The sequence below is a fragment of the Momordica charantia genome (genome assembly GCF_013281855.1).
Source record: "Momordica charantia cultivar OHB3-1 chromosome 1 unlocalized genomic scaffold, Mcharantia_2.0 BLBB01000001.1, whole genome shotgun sequence".
Classification (NCBI taxonomy): Eukaryota; Viridiplantae; Streptophyta; class Magnoliopsida; order Cucurbitales; family Cucurbitaceae; genus Momordica; species Momordica charantia.
Window position 1 is genome coordinate 5,409,051 of NW_028275157.1, and position 14,873 is coordinate 5,423,923.

General features: G+C 33.9%; 1 long non-coding RNA gene across 1 annotated transcript; it reads left to right on the plus strand.

Annotated features, from left to right (window-relative positions):
* Positions 1 to 235: 235 nt before the first annotated feature.
* LOC148213160 (uncharacterized) lies at positions 236 to 3,179 on the plus strand. Its single transcript, XR_015791531.1, has 3 exons — positions 236 to 591; positions 1,199 to 2,132; positions 2,688 to 3,179. It is a non-coding gene; the product is annotated as an uncharacterized LOC148213160 (long non-coding RNA).
* The last annotated feature ends 11,694 nt before the right edge of the window (positions 3,180 to 14,873 follow it).

Genomic DNA, 14,873 nt, shown 5'->3' on the forward strand with positions numbered 1-14,873 from the left:
TTAGGTGTCAAATAGAAAGATCTCTAAATAACCCTAATCCATGTGTCAATTTCTCCCATTTGCTTAGTGTCTCCGAGTGTCAAGTTGACCTATATCCATGTGCTTAATTATCAATATCTCATGTGTCTATTTTCTACCTATTATGAGTATCCAATTGTAACACCTCATGGTTGTACAAATTGCCTATAAATAGTGGCAATTCATGGTTGATTAGAGATGTGAATTTGTAAGGGTATTTTCATAATTTTGAGTGAGGAAAAAAAAGAAAAAAGAAGGAAAGGAATTTTAAATTTTGTGTTTTAAAAAATGGGAAATTGAAAAAAAATGTGCTTGTGTGTGAGATGGGGAAGGGAACACGTGGAAAGGAAAGAATAGAAAAGAAAAGAAAAGAAAAAGGAAAGAGAAAGAAAGGGAAAGAAAAGAAAGGAAATGGAAAAAAAGGGGACATTTTCTGGGTTGTGAAATCGAAGAGAGAGAGAGCTACAAAAAAAAAGGGTTTTGATGGTTGAAGGAACAGAGGCTGAAATCAGAAGTTGATGGTCATGTTGGAGCGAGAATTGAAGAACCAACAACAATAGTTAATGAAAAGTGGTAATTAAACTTTTTTCTTTGAGGAATTATGAGGAAATAGAAGTTGAAGAATGACTTGTAGGTTTGATTTTAAGTTAAGGAAGTCTCTTGAATTAGATGAAGACATTGAGGGTTTCTGATTTCTATGAACATATATGTATTGATGGCTTAGTTTCTGCTTATGTATTTTGGTTACAGATCATAGAGTGTGTGGGTTGGTGGAATTTACAGAAAAAAAAAAAGGAAAGAAATGGAAAGGGAAGAAGCCACGGTTTGTTTGTGGAAGAAGCCACGGTTTGGTTGTGGTTGAGGGAATAAGAAGGTGAAGAGTGTAGAGGAGAGAGAAAGACTATTTGTTGAAAATTAAACATGAAAGAAAAAAAGAAAATGATTGGAAATTGAAGCAAAAAAACGGGAGGCGGGTTTTTGGTTGGAAATAGGTTGGGGTATAAACCAATGGTTAATAACCAAGTTGTGAATTTGTGTAATTGTGGGTCCCACTTGTGAAGAAAATGAGAGAAAGAAGTATAATTGGATTGTAGGGAGAGAATTGAGTTATTGATTGAATTTTGTGGTGTTTAATCGGAAATTTGAGTGTGAATTGAATTTTGGTTGGTTATTATTTCAGGACGAACAGAAATTGGAGCAGCGTACCAACCAAATTCACCTCGTTCATAGGATTTGTGAGAAATTGGAATTTCAAGAAAATATATATTACGTATATTTGATAATTTCTACTGAGAAATTGGATTTGCTAAGAATTTAGAAATGTTTTTGAGAAATTATAAATTTTTATGAAAACTTATAAATGTTTTATGATTTTCTGAAAAACTGTTGTGTTTACTGAATATGATTAGAAAGAAATATATTTAGAAGTGATTTGAGAAAAAAAATGTTCTTAGAAAGAAGAAAAGAAGAATTTTAGAACTGTATATGAGATTGAGAATTTTATGCATAAATAAGTTTTCAAACCATCATATTATTGTATCTAGGTGATTACCCGTATGCTATAAGAATGTGTTTCTATAGTATACCCAGAAATAGAAGGTCTTTATGACCATTTTACTCCGTGCATTGAGAGAAATATTATGCTGTGTATATTGAGATTACTCTATGCCAGTGGACCAGAAATAGAATTATTCTGCTGTGCGTATTGAGATTACTCTGCGCCTGTAGACCAGAATAGAATGTGGATACATATGTGGTACTGAGTTTTCTTAACCTGTTTCAAGTTTGAAAGAAGGCATTTGATATGTATTTAGAAAGTGTTTTCAGAAAGTATATGTTGTTACAAGTTATGTTTAGAAAATTAGTGAATTTTAGTTGCTCCTATGTGAAGTTTTACTGAAGAAGCTTATTATTTTAACTTTAAGAAGATTGTTTTAAGAATTGAAATTTTAGTTGTTTATGAAAGAAGTTTTACGAAACTATTTTCTTATTAAATTGCCACTCACTGAGCTTCCTAGCTCATTGTTTATCGTTGTTTTCTCCAGCAGGCTGCACCTGAGTTTCAAAGAGATAGCTGTCTACCACTCATCGTCTCAGAACTTTCATATCATTTTGTATGTATATTTAGAATGACTTGTAATGGAGTAGTTGTACCTTTTGTGATTGTACAACATGTTTAGAAGTCGTGACCGAATAGTTATTTCTGAATTGAATTATGTTACACTTTATGTTTTATATATTAAAGAATAACCTAAATTAGTTTTAGAAATTTAGAAAGAAATTTGACTATAGACTCTGTAGTAGGTTGGGGTTTATGGTCGGCGCGGTTTGTTCTAGAACTAGTAGGTGTTTTGGGACGGGTCGTGTCAGAATTTTAATGAAAATTTTAATGGATTTTGGTGGAAAATCTATGTTGAATTTCTAAAGGAAATTTATGTTTGATTTTCAAATTTCTAAATTTATATTTTAATTTTATATTTTGTCAAATCTCGTATTTTCTCGTTGTTTGTGATTCGTGATGCCTCATTTTGCTCCATAATTTTACAAGGCGTAATTAGCATGACTCTTTGCCATTTTTCCCTCTAAAGGTAGGTTATTTGATTTTCCTTTTATTTTTCATGCTTAGTATATATCAAATTTCTAATATACAGACATTTTCTTTGTGATAGTGTTACCATGACAAATATCACCAAATTAGAGTTTATTACCCTTGACAACAATGACAATAATTATTTGTCATGGGTACTGGATGTCGAGATTCATCTTGATGCTATGAATATGGGAGAAACCATCAAAGAAGAAAATACAACGACGAGTTAAGATAAGGTAGAAGCCATGATTTTCCTTCGTCACCATCTCCACGAGGGATTGAAGATGGAATATCTGACAATAAAAGATCTTCGTGTTTTATGGCAAAATTTGAAAGAGAGATATGATCATCAGAAAATAGTTATTCTTCCTCAAGCTCGATATGAATAAATGCATTTGAGGCTCCAAGATTTCAAATAAGTAAGTGATTATAATTCCGCATTATTTAAAATCAGTTCGGAATTGAAGTTATGTGGAGAAAAAATGATTGATGGAGTTATGCTGGAGAATGTTGGGTGTGTTGCCCTAAACTCGTAGTTTGTAATTATGTAAAAATAGATTTATATTCAATAAAGTTGTGGTTTTATATTCAATAAGTTTCTTGTTGAGTTTATAACATAGCATTGTCTAAATCCAAAAAACTAAACATCCAAGGTTATTATCATGTAATCGGGACAATATATATACTGTGTATATATTTGATATGTCATCGATGTACAAGTGGATAATGTTCCGGGAATAACCTAAAGGTCTATAGTATATGGATAAGCTGGGTATCTTATCTTGAAAACACTATGGATACGACTCGCTTTGTAAATGTTACAGACGACCCGATCCAGGTCGTTCGTGTGGAGACATCCGAGTGGGGGTATCCTATACAATGAGTTTGTATAATACCAGCCGTGAAATAGCCAATCTTTAGATGTAACACTGTTGACTAACAGATTGTTATTTCATAGGATGACCAGACAACTCATCTTCAATCCTGAGTGAGTTATGGACTCCTGCCCGTGAGAGCTCGTCCTTTGATCTGAATGGATGAAAGTGGCCCGAGTCACCGACTCAACATTCCTACCATTTTTTGGACGAGACTAAGTGGGGAGCTGAGAAAATAACTTCACGAGACGGAATTCAGTCATCCCTGACTTTTGGAGAGTAGATGAGTGTTCTCTTAAATGCTGACTCTAGGACTCGAACAAGGGGCCCCACCCTCTCACTGGCTTGAGAGGGACTTCCGGTTATTGGTTGGATCATAATTGGGTTGATCATTAGAGGAGCAGTGATATTTAAGGAGTAAGATGTAACTCACGGTTAAAACGGTAATTTGACCCTGCTTGAGTTACGAGCACTCGTGAATGATTGACTTGCCATTAATGGTTGAATATCCGTGGACACGAAAATATTGTGCAGTGATAAGAGTGCAACTATGGGTCGTTAGTGGAGTGACCCGAAGTTGACGAATGTTGATTAACTCGGTTAATGAGTTTGACTGATTAATCTCGTATCGTTGAAGCTTCTGATCTGTAAGTTCATTAGATCCTGTTGCTAGCTCACAAGTGTTCAAATTAGATAACGGAATGTATATAATGTATTTTGATACATTATATATAAATATATATATTACTTTTGGATAACGATATAAAATTAATACTATATATTATGAGAGAAATGATTTGAATCAGATTCAAATCAAAATTAATACGAATAGTATTCATATTAAAACTATGGGTTAAAAATAATGTGCATAAGAGGTACATTACAATTATATGTTATACGAGAGAAATACTTTAAAATATGATTATGTTTTGGTAATAAATAATTAAATGTTAATTAATTATTTATTTGATCCACATATATATATATTAATAATTAATTAATTAATTAATAGGATTATATTAATTATTAATATTCATTTAATTTAAACTAAAAAAAAGCTCCTGTACAAAATTACAGGGGAGTGAGGGAGTTACATGGAGGTAACTCCCCACTTCAGTTGGTTTTTAGCTTTTTGCAGAAGAGTTCTGCAAAAACAGAACAATGCATCCCAAGTTGCTCTCTCCACGCATTTCTCCTGAAAATAATTACTCTCTCAAATTTCCTCCAGTTGCTGCCACAAGCAAGATCGTCGTTCCTAGAGGATTGTGGAAAGATCGGTGGTTGTGTTCGTTCGTGATTCCTTGAAGAACGGTTCTTCAAAGGTAAAGAATTTTTTTCTTCCCCTGTATTTTTATTTAAAAGTGTTGTTTTTTGTTCTTAAAAAATTCAGGAACAAGATCTTCGTTTCCCTTGCGGGATTAACGTCCCAACAGAGAGGAAATTCTCTACCTTTCATGTCTAGAATATGATCTTGCAATAACAATATCGAGAGAAAAGTTTTAAGAAATATTATGAGCTTGATCATGTCTTCATGTTGCTGAGCAAAATAATGAGCTGTTGATGAAAAATCATGAATCTCGACCAATGGGAACAACACGATTCCTTGAAACAAATGTTGTGAATTTTAATAATCGAGGCCGAGGTCGAGCGCGTGATCGCGGTAGAGGAAGAAATAATCATTCTTTTCGTGGTGGTCGTTATAATCATCCAAATATGAAAAGAACCACAAGAAATAATGATCATAAATGTTGAACATAAATATTTTCGATGTAGAATGACTGGGCATTGGGCATGTATTTTTCGTATATCGAAACACTTGGTAGATCTCTATCAGGCTTCCCTAAAAGAAAAGAGAAAAACTGTGGAGGCGAATGTAACAATCAAAAATATATATATATATATTTAAATTATTATTTTTATTTAGTTGTTTTCTATATTTTCTCAAAAAAAAAATATAAATTTTTGTTTTAAAAAATAATTTGTTGTTTGAATTTGAAAAAAATAAAAAGAAAGAGTTTTATTAAATCTTTATCTTTTTATTATCCTTTTTAAATAAGGATTGATTAGGGTTTGTTATAAAAGCCCTTAAACTCTAGGTTTTATTTTCTTAAACTGTTAGACCTAGTTTTCTCTCAAAGAGAAAAAGAAAAGAAAAGAAGAAGAGTTTTTGTATTTCTCTCAAAGATCGGTAAGATTTTCTTCCTCATTATTTTAGTTTTATTTTTCTTGATTTGTAGTTCTTTAATTCAGTTTATTGGGAAAAGTTTTGAGGTCTTTGTTTTTTAGAATAAAAGATTTTAACAACTTTTGCCCTAAAAATTTTCCAGAATTTTTGGTTTGAATCTTTTTGTTTATGAGATTGTTTTTGGGCTATTTTGAGACTCTTTTTGCATAAAAAGTTTACCTATTTGTATTCTATAAATTATAGTTTGTTATTATGATTTTTACATGAAAAATTATATGTTTTTACCAAGTTTTAAAGGTTTTATATATGGTTTTCAGATCTGATTTTTCTATAAAAATTAGTAAATTGTTAATTGTTTTATGAAAAATTCTTGGAAGTTTTATTTTATAAAACAGAAAATTTTTCAGATTTAAAATCCCCAAATTTTCAATTGTTTAGAAGGTTTTTAAGCGGGTTTTATTGAGAAACTTTTTATAAATTTAGTTCGTATTGATTTATATCGATTCTTCTAATTTTAAAATTTGTTATTGTTGAATTTAGAGGCTTTTTAACCTAGTTTTCAGATCTGGTTTTGTAGTCTCAAATCCATACTTTCCTAATTATTTTGCATAAAAAGTGTTTTGAATGGGAAAATTGGGTAGATAAGATTTGGGTTAGTAATTGATTGAATTTTAAATCCTTGGATAGGATTTAAGAATTGATTTTGGATATTCGTTGTTTCTAGGCCTCTAAGTTGACAACTACCAAGGAAGAAGTATATTAGATTCGTAGGATTTCTGAAAGAGGTAAGTAATTTGTCATATCCCTTCGAAAAAGTATTGTAAGTAATTTACCGTATCCCTTCGAAAAGTGTTGTAAGTGATTTGTCATATTTCAAAAACTAAAATGTATTTTGGATTTGATAGGAAGATTTGAAATTGATATCTTGCATATGAAATTGAAGTTTTATTATGGATTTGAAAACTAATTTGGCAATTGAAATTATGTTTATTTGCAAAGTCTTTGAAGTATTCTTAAATGATTTGATAAAGTTTTGTTTAAATTTATTTAAAGGTTTGAAATTGATATTTTGTTTATTGGTGAAATATTTGAAATCATGTTTTGGAGGATTGATAAAGTTTGTTTTAAATTATTTCAATGTTTTGAATTAATTTAATATTGAAAGTAGGTATTTGTTTTGAATTTTATTTGAAAGATATTTTGATTAATTTGATAGGGCTATCCGAATATGCCATGATTTTGTTTTGAGGAATGTTTTGCTTATTTGGGATAGTAGCCTAATTTTGAATTGATGGATTTATGTTCTGGCTTATTTGTGGGAAGACACTTTTGTGGTTTGGCATTCCTTGGGAATCAAGATTCATAGTGTGTTATTCACTCACATGGCCTCACACTTAAGTAACTCTGTTCTGGTCGATATTATTTCGACAACTCTGTTCTGGTCGATATTATTTCGACAACTCTGTTCTGGTCGATATTATTTCGACAACTCTAATAGAAGCTTTTGATTGATTGGTGTTACCGACGGGTAACCACATATGTTCTGTAGGCTACCCAAATAATGCAACCTTCCACTCTGATTTTGAAAGTACGAATGAATGTAAGATTGTTTTGAATGTTTGAATGATTTAGTTATTCAAAAGTTTGAAAGTTGTACCAAGTGTTTTAGAATGAACTTTGAAAGTTTTGATTGAAAGAAAGTTTGTTTTGAAGGATTTGAAGTTTGATCGAATGAAAGTTTGTTTTGAATGAATGAAAGTTTGTTTTGAATGAATGAAAGTTTGTTTTGATTGACTGGAAATTTTATCTTATTTAAAGACTTTGTTTCCGAAAATCTAGTTTATTTTTAAAGTTTTGAAAATTGTATTAAACATTTTAAAGGACTTTAAAATTTTTTATTTGTTCGTATTTTTGTTTACGAATGTTTTGAAAGAAAAATGAATTTCAAAATTCGATATGGAAATTGCTTATTGAGTATTTTTGTACTCATTTTTTTCTGTTTTCTAAATGTTTTCAGATGAAGGTTGAAGTGACTGCTCAGATAGTGATTGAGGAATAGCGTTCTGGCATGAGGAGTTGAAATCTTTAGTATTTTCCGTTGTTTTTAGCTTATGAGAACTTAGTTCTGGTAGTTATTCTTTGGCTTTATTATAGTGTAGTTTTTTTTTTTGTTTCAAAGTTGGACTTGTCATTATCTTTTGTCATAGTATCGTATTAAATAAAGAAGTCTCTCTGTTAATTTAGTGTTTAGTTGTTTACGTTTCCGCATTTTGTCAGAATGACCGTATTGGAAAATACGGGTTGCTACACGAATTTTGCATATCAGGATGGTGATATATTTGATCCTGCCAACATAAGAAATTTGGATGTGGCAGATTTTCTTGGAACTCCTGGAGAACAAATTCGCAGAACGGATGGAATAGCAAGTGCTTCATTTTATTTTGAAAACATTCAGAATTAATATTTTTTTTTCTTTCATCTCTTTCATGTTTTCTTGAGCTAATGTTCGTTTTTTGTATTTCAAATTTTGTTGGTTTTTTGTATTTCAAATTTTTTTCTTCTCTTCTTCTTATTATAATTATTTTGTTTAATGAAGAAGCATGGACAAATGTCATATATTGGATGACTTAAAAATTAGCAATGAAGACCTATGTTTGGCATATAGTGCAACTACGTACACAATACTGAAAAGTGTAAAATATTTGTCCAAATTGACAATGCTGGAAGCAAAAGTCAATACAATATCTTGTTTTGCAAACTTGATTGAAGGTTTTGGAAAAGCAGATATTATTTTACCTAGAGGAACAAAGTTTACAATTGACAATGCATTTTTCTCTAGTCAATCAAAGAGAAACCTATTGAGTTTTAAACATTTACGTTGCAATGATTATCATATTGAGATTGATAACAAAAATAATATAGAATATCACTATATTAAATCTAATGTCTCAAATGACAAATATATACTGGAAAAGCTACTTGCTTTATCTTTTGGGTTATATTATACTCATATACGAGTAATTGAAACATATGCAACAATGAATCCGAAGTTCATGAATCCATATATATTTACTATTTGGCATGATCGATTGGGTCATCTAGGGTTCATAATGATGAGAAGAATTATTGAGAATTCACATGGACATCCATTAAAAGCCCAGAAGTTTCTTCAATCTAATGAATTGTTACGTGATGCGTGCTCTCAAGGCAAATTAATCATTAGACCATCACCAACTAAAATGTTGACAAAATCACCTACATTTTTAGAACGAATTCATGGTGATATATGTGGACCTATTAATCCATCAAGTGGACCCTTTAGATATTTTAAGGTGTTAATAAATGCATCGAGTAGGTGGTCACACATATACTTATTATCAAGTCGAAACCTTGCATTTGCAAGGTTACTTGGTCAGATAATTAAGTTACGAGCACAATTTCCTGATTATACAATTAAGAGCATTTGTCTTGATAATCCTGGTGAATTTACATCCCAATCATTTAATACTTTTTGTATGACAATTGGGATAAGTGTTAAACATCATATACCTCATGTTCATAAACAAAATGGTTTAGTCGAATCATTTATAAAATGACTGCAATTAATTGCTAGATCATTACTTATGAGAGTTAAGCTTCCTACATCTATATGGGGACATGTTACTTTGCTTGTAGCATCACTTGAACGTATTAGGCCAACAACCTATCATAAAATTTTCCATTACAATTAGCTTATGGCCAAGAGTTGAATATTTTCCATTTGCGAATTTTTGGATGTGCAGTATACGTTCCCATTGCTCCACCACAACGTACTAAGATGGACTCACAAAGGAGGTTGGGAATATATGTTGGTTTTGATTCCCCATCAATCGTTAAATATCTTGAGCCCCTGACAGGTGATGTATTTACTGCACAATTTGTTGATTGTCATTTTAATGAGACAAATTTTCCAACATTAGAGGGAGGAATTAAGAAGTTGGAAAAAGAAATTACATGGAATGCATATTTTTTTGTCTCATTTAGATCCCTGTACAGATCAAAGTGAACTTGAAGTTCAGAAGATAATCTATTTTCAAAATATACCAAATCAATTACCAGATGAATTTATAGATGCTAAGAAAGTGACTAAGTAATATATTCCGGCTGCAAATGCTCTATCGAAAATTGATATCCAAATACAATAAGTTGTCATTAATCAGTCTACGACACGCCAGAAGCATGAGAAACCAATGAGTTCCAAAGATAAAAATCATTGAAAAAGAAAAGTAGTCAATAATCAAAATCACTCGATTGAGACTGTGGATATTACAGAAGAAAACCTAAACATGACTACTCATGAAAATACCGAGGAATATCAAGTACTTGAAGATAATAATGAGATTTCAATAAATTACGTCATGACAAGGAAAAGATGGAACCGAACTAATATTGTAACGGCCCAGGCCCAGGATTCGACACCTCTTTGCCCCGGCATTCCCCTACGACCTGGCTTCACCACCGTCAAGTTCTAAGCCACTTATAAGAGCGCACCTTGTTGATATAGGTAGTGACTATAATTTTCTTTAAGGTGTTCTAGTGATGTTGGATAGCCATGTCTGGATGATAGTGGCATATGTTTCGTGTATAACGCATGTTGCATTGTTGTGAGATAAATTCTGCATGGGTTATGACTCAGAAGAATGTAGGACTGTGGTGAAAGTTTCAGGATATAATGAAGTGTGTGTATGAGTAACAGGGCCAGAGGGCTTGCACGTCACTAGTTGAGTATCGAGACTCCAGGTGCAAAGGTCAGAGATCGATACCACAACTTGGTAGAGATGAGTGTCGAGGCTCTCGGTACAAAGGTCGGGGGTCGGCACGGTGATTCTAATTGTTGAATTAGTATTAGGTCTTGATGTGGTGGCGATCAAGGACCAATACGTTGAGTAGTCGTCAGTACCTTAGGGATAAATGTCAAGGGTCGATGCACAGTTCAAAGCCTTAGGGGTAAATGGCAAGGATCGATACGATACGATTCGACCTTTGCCATTTATCCCTAAGGCTCGACACTCATCTACAGAAGCTTAGCATTCGCACTTGCCATTTACCCCCAAGGCTTTGAACTGTGCATCGACCCTTGACATTTATCCCTAAGGTACTGACGACTACTCAACGTATTGGTCCTTGACCGCCACCACATCAAGACCCAATACTAATTCAACAATTAGAATCACCGTGCCAACCCCCGACCTTTGTACCCGGAGCCTCGACACTCATCTCTACCAAGTTGTGGTATCGATCTCTTACCTTTGCACCTGGAGTCTCGATACTCAACTAGTGACGTGCCAGCCCTCTGGCCCTGTTACTCATACACACACTTCATTGTATCTTGAAACTTTCACCATAGTCCTACATTCTTCTGAGTCATACAACAGTGCAACATGCGTTATACACGAAACATATGCCACTATCATCCAAACATGGTCATCCAACATCACAAAAACACCTTTCTCTCAACATTCAACATGCTTTACATACCACAACATATATAATTCACAAAAGATACGTAGGCAACAATCCACAACAACCGCAAGCAAACATGCAACAACATTCATAGGCAACAAACAAACATTTCGTTCATATCAACACACAACAAAAAATCCCCTCAGTAAGAAACTACTTACAACAATGGCCATAACACTACTAAGCTCGCCGAAGTATTCCCTAAAATAAATGAGATTACATTTGCATTAGAAATCCATTGGAAACACTTTAATTAATTGAAACCACGCTTGAGGTGATTTGTTTGCTACTAACTCACACTATAATCTCTTGGGTTAGAAGTGGGTCGATGTCGAATGAGCTCAGCACTTCAAAACTGAGTTCGAAAAGCCTCGAGCTTGCTGGTCCTACACCGAAAAGGAATGGGTAACTCAAATCAACCTTCATTTGAGTGTCGGTAAGTGTCGAAAGGATGCCGAAGGGGTTGGGTATCATGGATTTGGCTTCGAACGCAAGTGGGTATCAATAATCAAGCTTCGAACGGTGTGGGTCAATACCGAATGTTGCCGGTAGGTAGGGAAACATCACCAAACCCGCTGGGCATCGTAAATCTAGGCTTGGGGTCGCTGGAAAGCTGTGTCTTGGGTGTTTCTTGTTCGTCGAAGGTGTGCTTGCCGTGGAGAGAGTTACGCCGACATCGGGAGGTAGTGGGTATCGTAAATCAGCTTCGTATAAGGGTGGGTAAGCATCGAACCACCGGAATGCCACTATCCACGAAAATCAGCAGAGGATACGCGATACGGACACTACTGTGCGCGTCTAGGGGACGAGGACGTTGCTGCCACCGAAAAACACTACGAACCACCACGATACCTGCTGCAAATCGCCCCAAACCGATGCAACTGCTTATGGGTAACGGATTCGGTGACGAAAACTCCGAGTGTACCTGAAGACTCCACAAATCGACGCGTGGAGGAGAGGCAACGCTGGAAACCCACCTGGTCGAGGATGCACCGTCGTCGAAGATCGACACTACTGCAGCTCGAGGAATGCCGGCGTGGTCTACTTTGCTACAGTGTGTCTTGGACGTCGATGCTCCAGATTTCGTCGGGGAAGGAACGGGCCGCCGAATCTACTAGCAAAAACTTGTTGCTCGTCCAACCGTGCAATGCCGTCGAAGCCGCTGTAACAGGCTGGGAATGTATCGTTAGAGAAGAACCTGAGCTGCCGTGGACGACGTCGTCGCTGGAGGCTGTGGGAAAAGGGAGGCTGAGGCGGCGGTGGCTAAAAAATAAGACAATGGAGGGGTGAGCGGCTAGGGCATCACGAAAAGGGGGAGAGGGAGAAGAGACTTTGGGTTTCTTAATTTTTGTTTTAATTTTGTTTCTGTTTTATTTTCTTTTTATGAAAAAGTAATGGGCCCAAATAAAACTATATTCTAAGCCCTCATAAAAACAAAATATAGAGTTTTCTTAATCTTTTTCAGAAAGGAAACTAATTAAAAGAAAGTTTTGAGAAATTTATTTTAATGATTAACTAAATTTTTTTTAAAACCCAAGAATCAAATCAAAATGGGGAAAATTAAATTTCTAAAACTTTGAATTAGGACTTAATTCAAAATCTCTTTGTAAAAATTGAAAACTTAATTTATCTTTGTCCAGCGAAATTAAACTTAAATTCTAATTTAATTCCTGAATTCTGAAACAATAAAAAAATCCAAGAATTCAATTTATCCAAAAGAGAGAAGTCCAAAGGCACAATCCAAATCTTAAAATAAACTAGCTAGAGAACGTGGGGCCTTACAAATATAGTTACTAACAACATTTTTGCTTATAATGTAGCTGTTAGAACTTTCTCCACCTTTGAAAAGATTTAGCGACTTGTGCAAGCGCACGTGGTCAGAAGTAATATTTGGGAGTAATCCAAGGTCGAATCCTCAGGAACATTTTGCTTTCAAAATAGTTTTTAAGAAGTGAATGGTTAAAATATGCAATTGTGGTTTATGTAGAAAATAGTGATGAAATGTCATTGTTTGGGGTTTTAAGTATCAAGCAATTTAATAAAACTCAACCTCTTTGCTTCCTACCTTAATTTTGACGCAAAACATGGAAAACACACTTTGTTGGAAATTGTGCCAGGCGTAATTCTGGCTTTTCTTGAGAAACTGAGTTCTACTCTTTTACTATCGTGTTTGGTTGCTACAGAGGCTAGGGTAACCTACAATCATATGTCTATGTGTGATTACAATCTTAGAGAGATTTATCAACTCATTTGCATTATGGGTGAGAGGGCCTATGTCTTGGACCATGTTTTATACACTTATGTCTAAGTCACATCCTATATTGATTTCCTATTATTTTACATAACCCACCCTTCCCAATATTGGGCTTTAGTGTATAAATCAAGTTCCCACTGGCCAAATGAAAAAAAGATATAAAGAAAAGTTTTTAGAAACCAACACAAAAAAGTGCTAGGTGCAATTATGGGCAAAATCACGAGCATGTTGAAAATCAAATCACTTTGACTAAGGCATTCCACAAAAAGGTCGATAGCTAATTTAGTGCATAATTAAAGTAAAGAAAACACACAAAAACATAGAGGAAGGATTTTCATTGAATTAAAATGTATAAATGAGTCGTACAAGAAGTTCTAGCTTGACTCTCTTCTCTTTCGAGTGTGAGAAGAGTGTAAACTTGCTAAAGAATTGAAGAAGAACAAGAGGTAGAACTTGAATTAAGGCAATACGGTAAGCAAAAGTATGAAAATACAAGGAAATGACAACTAAAACTTAAATCTAAAGCATATGAACGAGTTCTACAACGAAGAAGGAATGAAATGAAGCTGAAAACGAGCTTGGAAGGGATGATTTGAAGCTGAAGTTTTACGTCCAACAAAATATCCACCATATGGTGATTTGTGGCATGCCTTTAGAATCTTATTCTGTTCATGCTCAGCAACACACTTGCGAAGAATATTGTCAGGTCTCAGTTTAAACAAAAAAGGTTCATCTCATCTATAAAACCTAACATCATGAAAGAACTTTTTAATTAGTTAAGTCATTAGAAATTATGTTGCTAACCAGATAGGTCGCATAATCAGCATACCAAGGGACTTCTGAAATAGCTAAAAGATGCTCATTAGCAAAATTTTCTCTAATTTTCGAGTTATCATGTTGCAAAGAAGACTCTAGCCTAGACAAATGATATGCTACTTGGTTTTCTGTTCCTTTTCTATCTCTTATCTCTAAATCAAACTCTTGTAGCAATAATATCCCTCTAATCAACCTAGGCTTAGCTTCTTTTTTAGCAAACAAGTGTTTGAATATAGAATGATCCATAAAAACTACCACCTTAGTCCCAATAAAATATGAACGAAATTTGTCAGATGCGAAAACAACAGCTAAAAGCTCTTTCTCGGTCACAATGTAGTTTAATTGATTGCTGTTCAAAGTCTTACTTGCATAATGAATAGGATGAAAAACTTTACCTTTTGGCTGACCTAACATCGCACCTACAATAAAATCACTTGCATAACACATTAGTTAAAATGGTAAGTTCCAAACAATTTTCAAATGGTAAGTGCATCTTTTAGTGTCTCAAAAGCTTTCAAACAATTTTCATCAAAATCAAAAGGTCGATCTACTTCTAACAACTAACACAAAGGTTTCGAAATTCTGGCAAAATCTTTTATAAAATGACGGTAAAAACCTGCGTGTCCTAAGAAA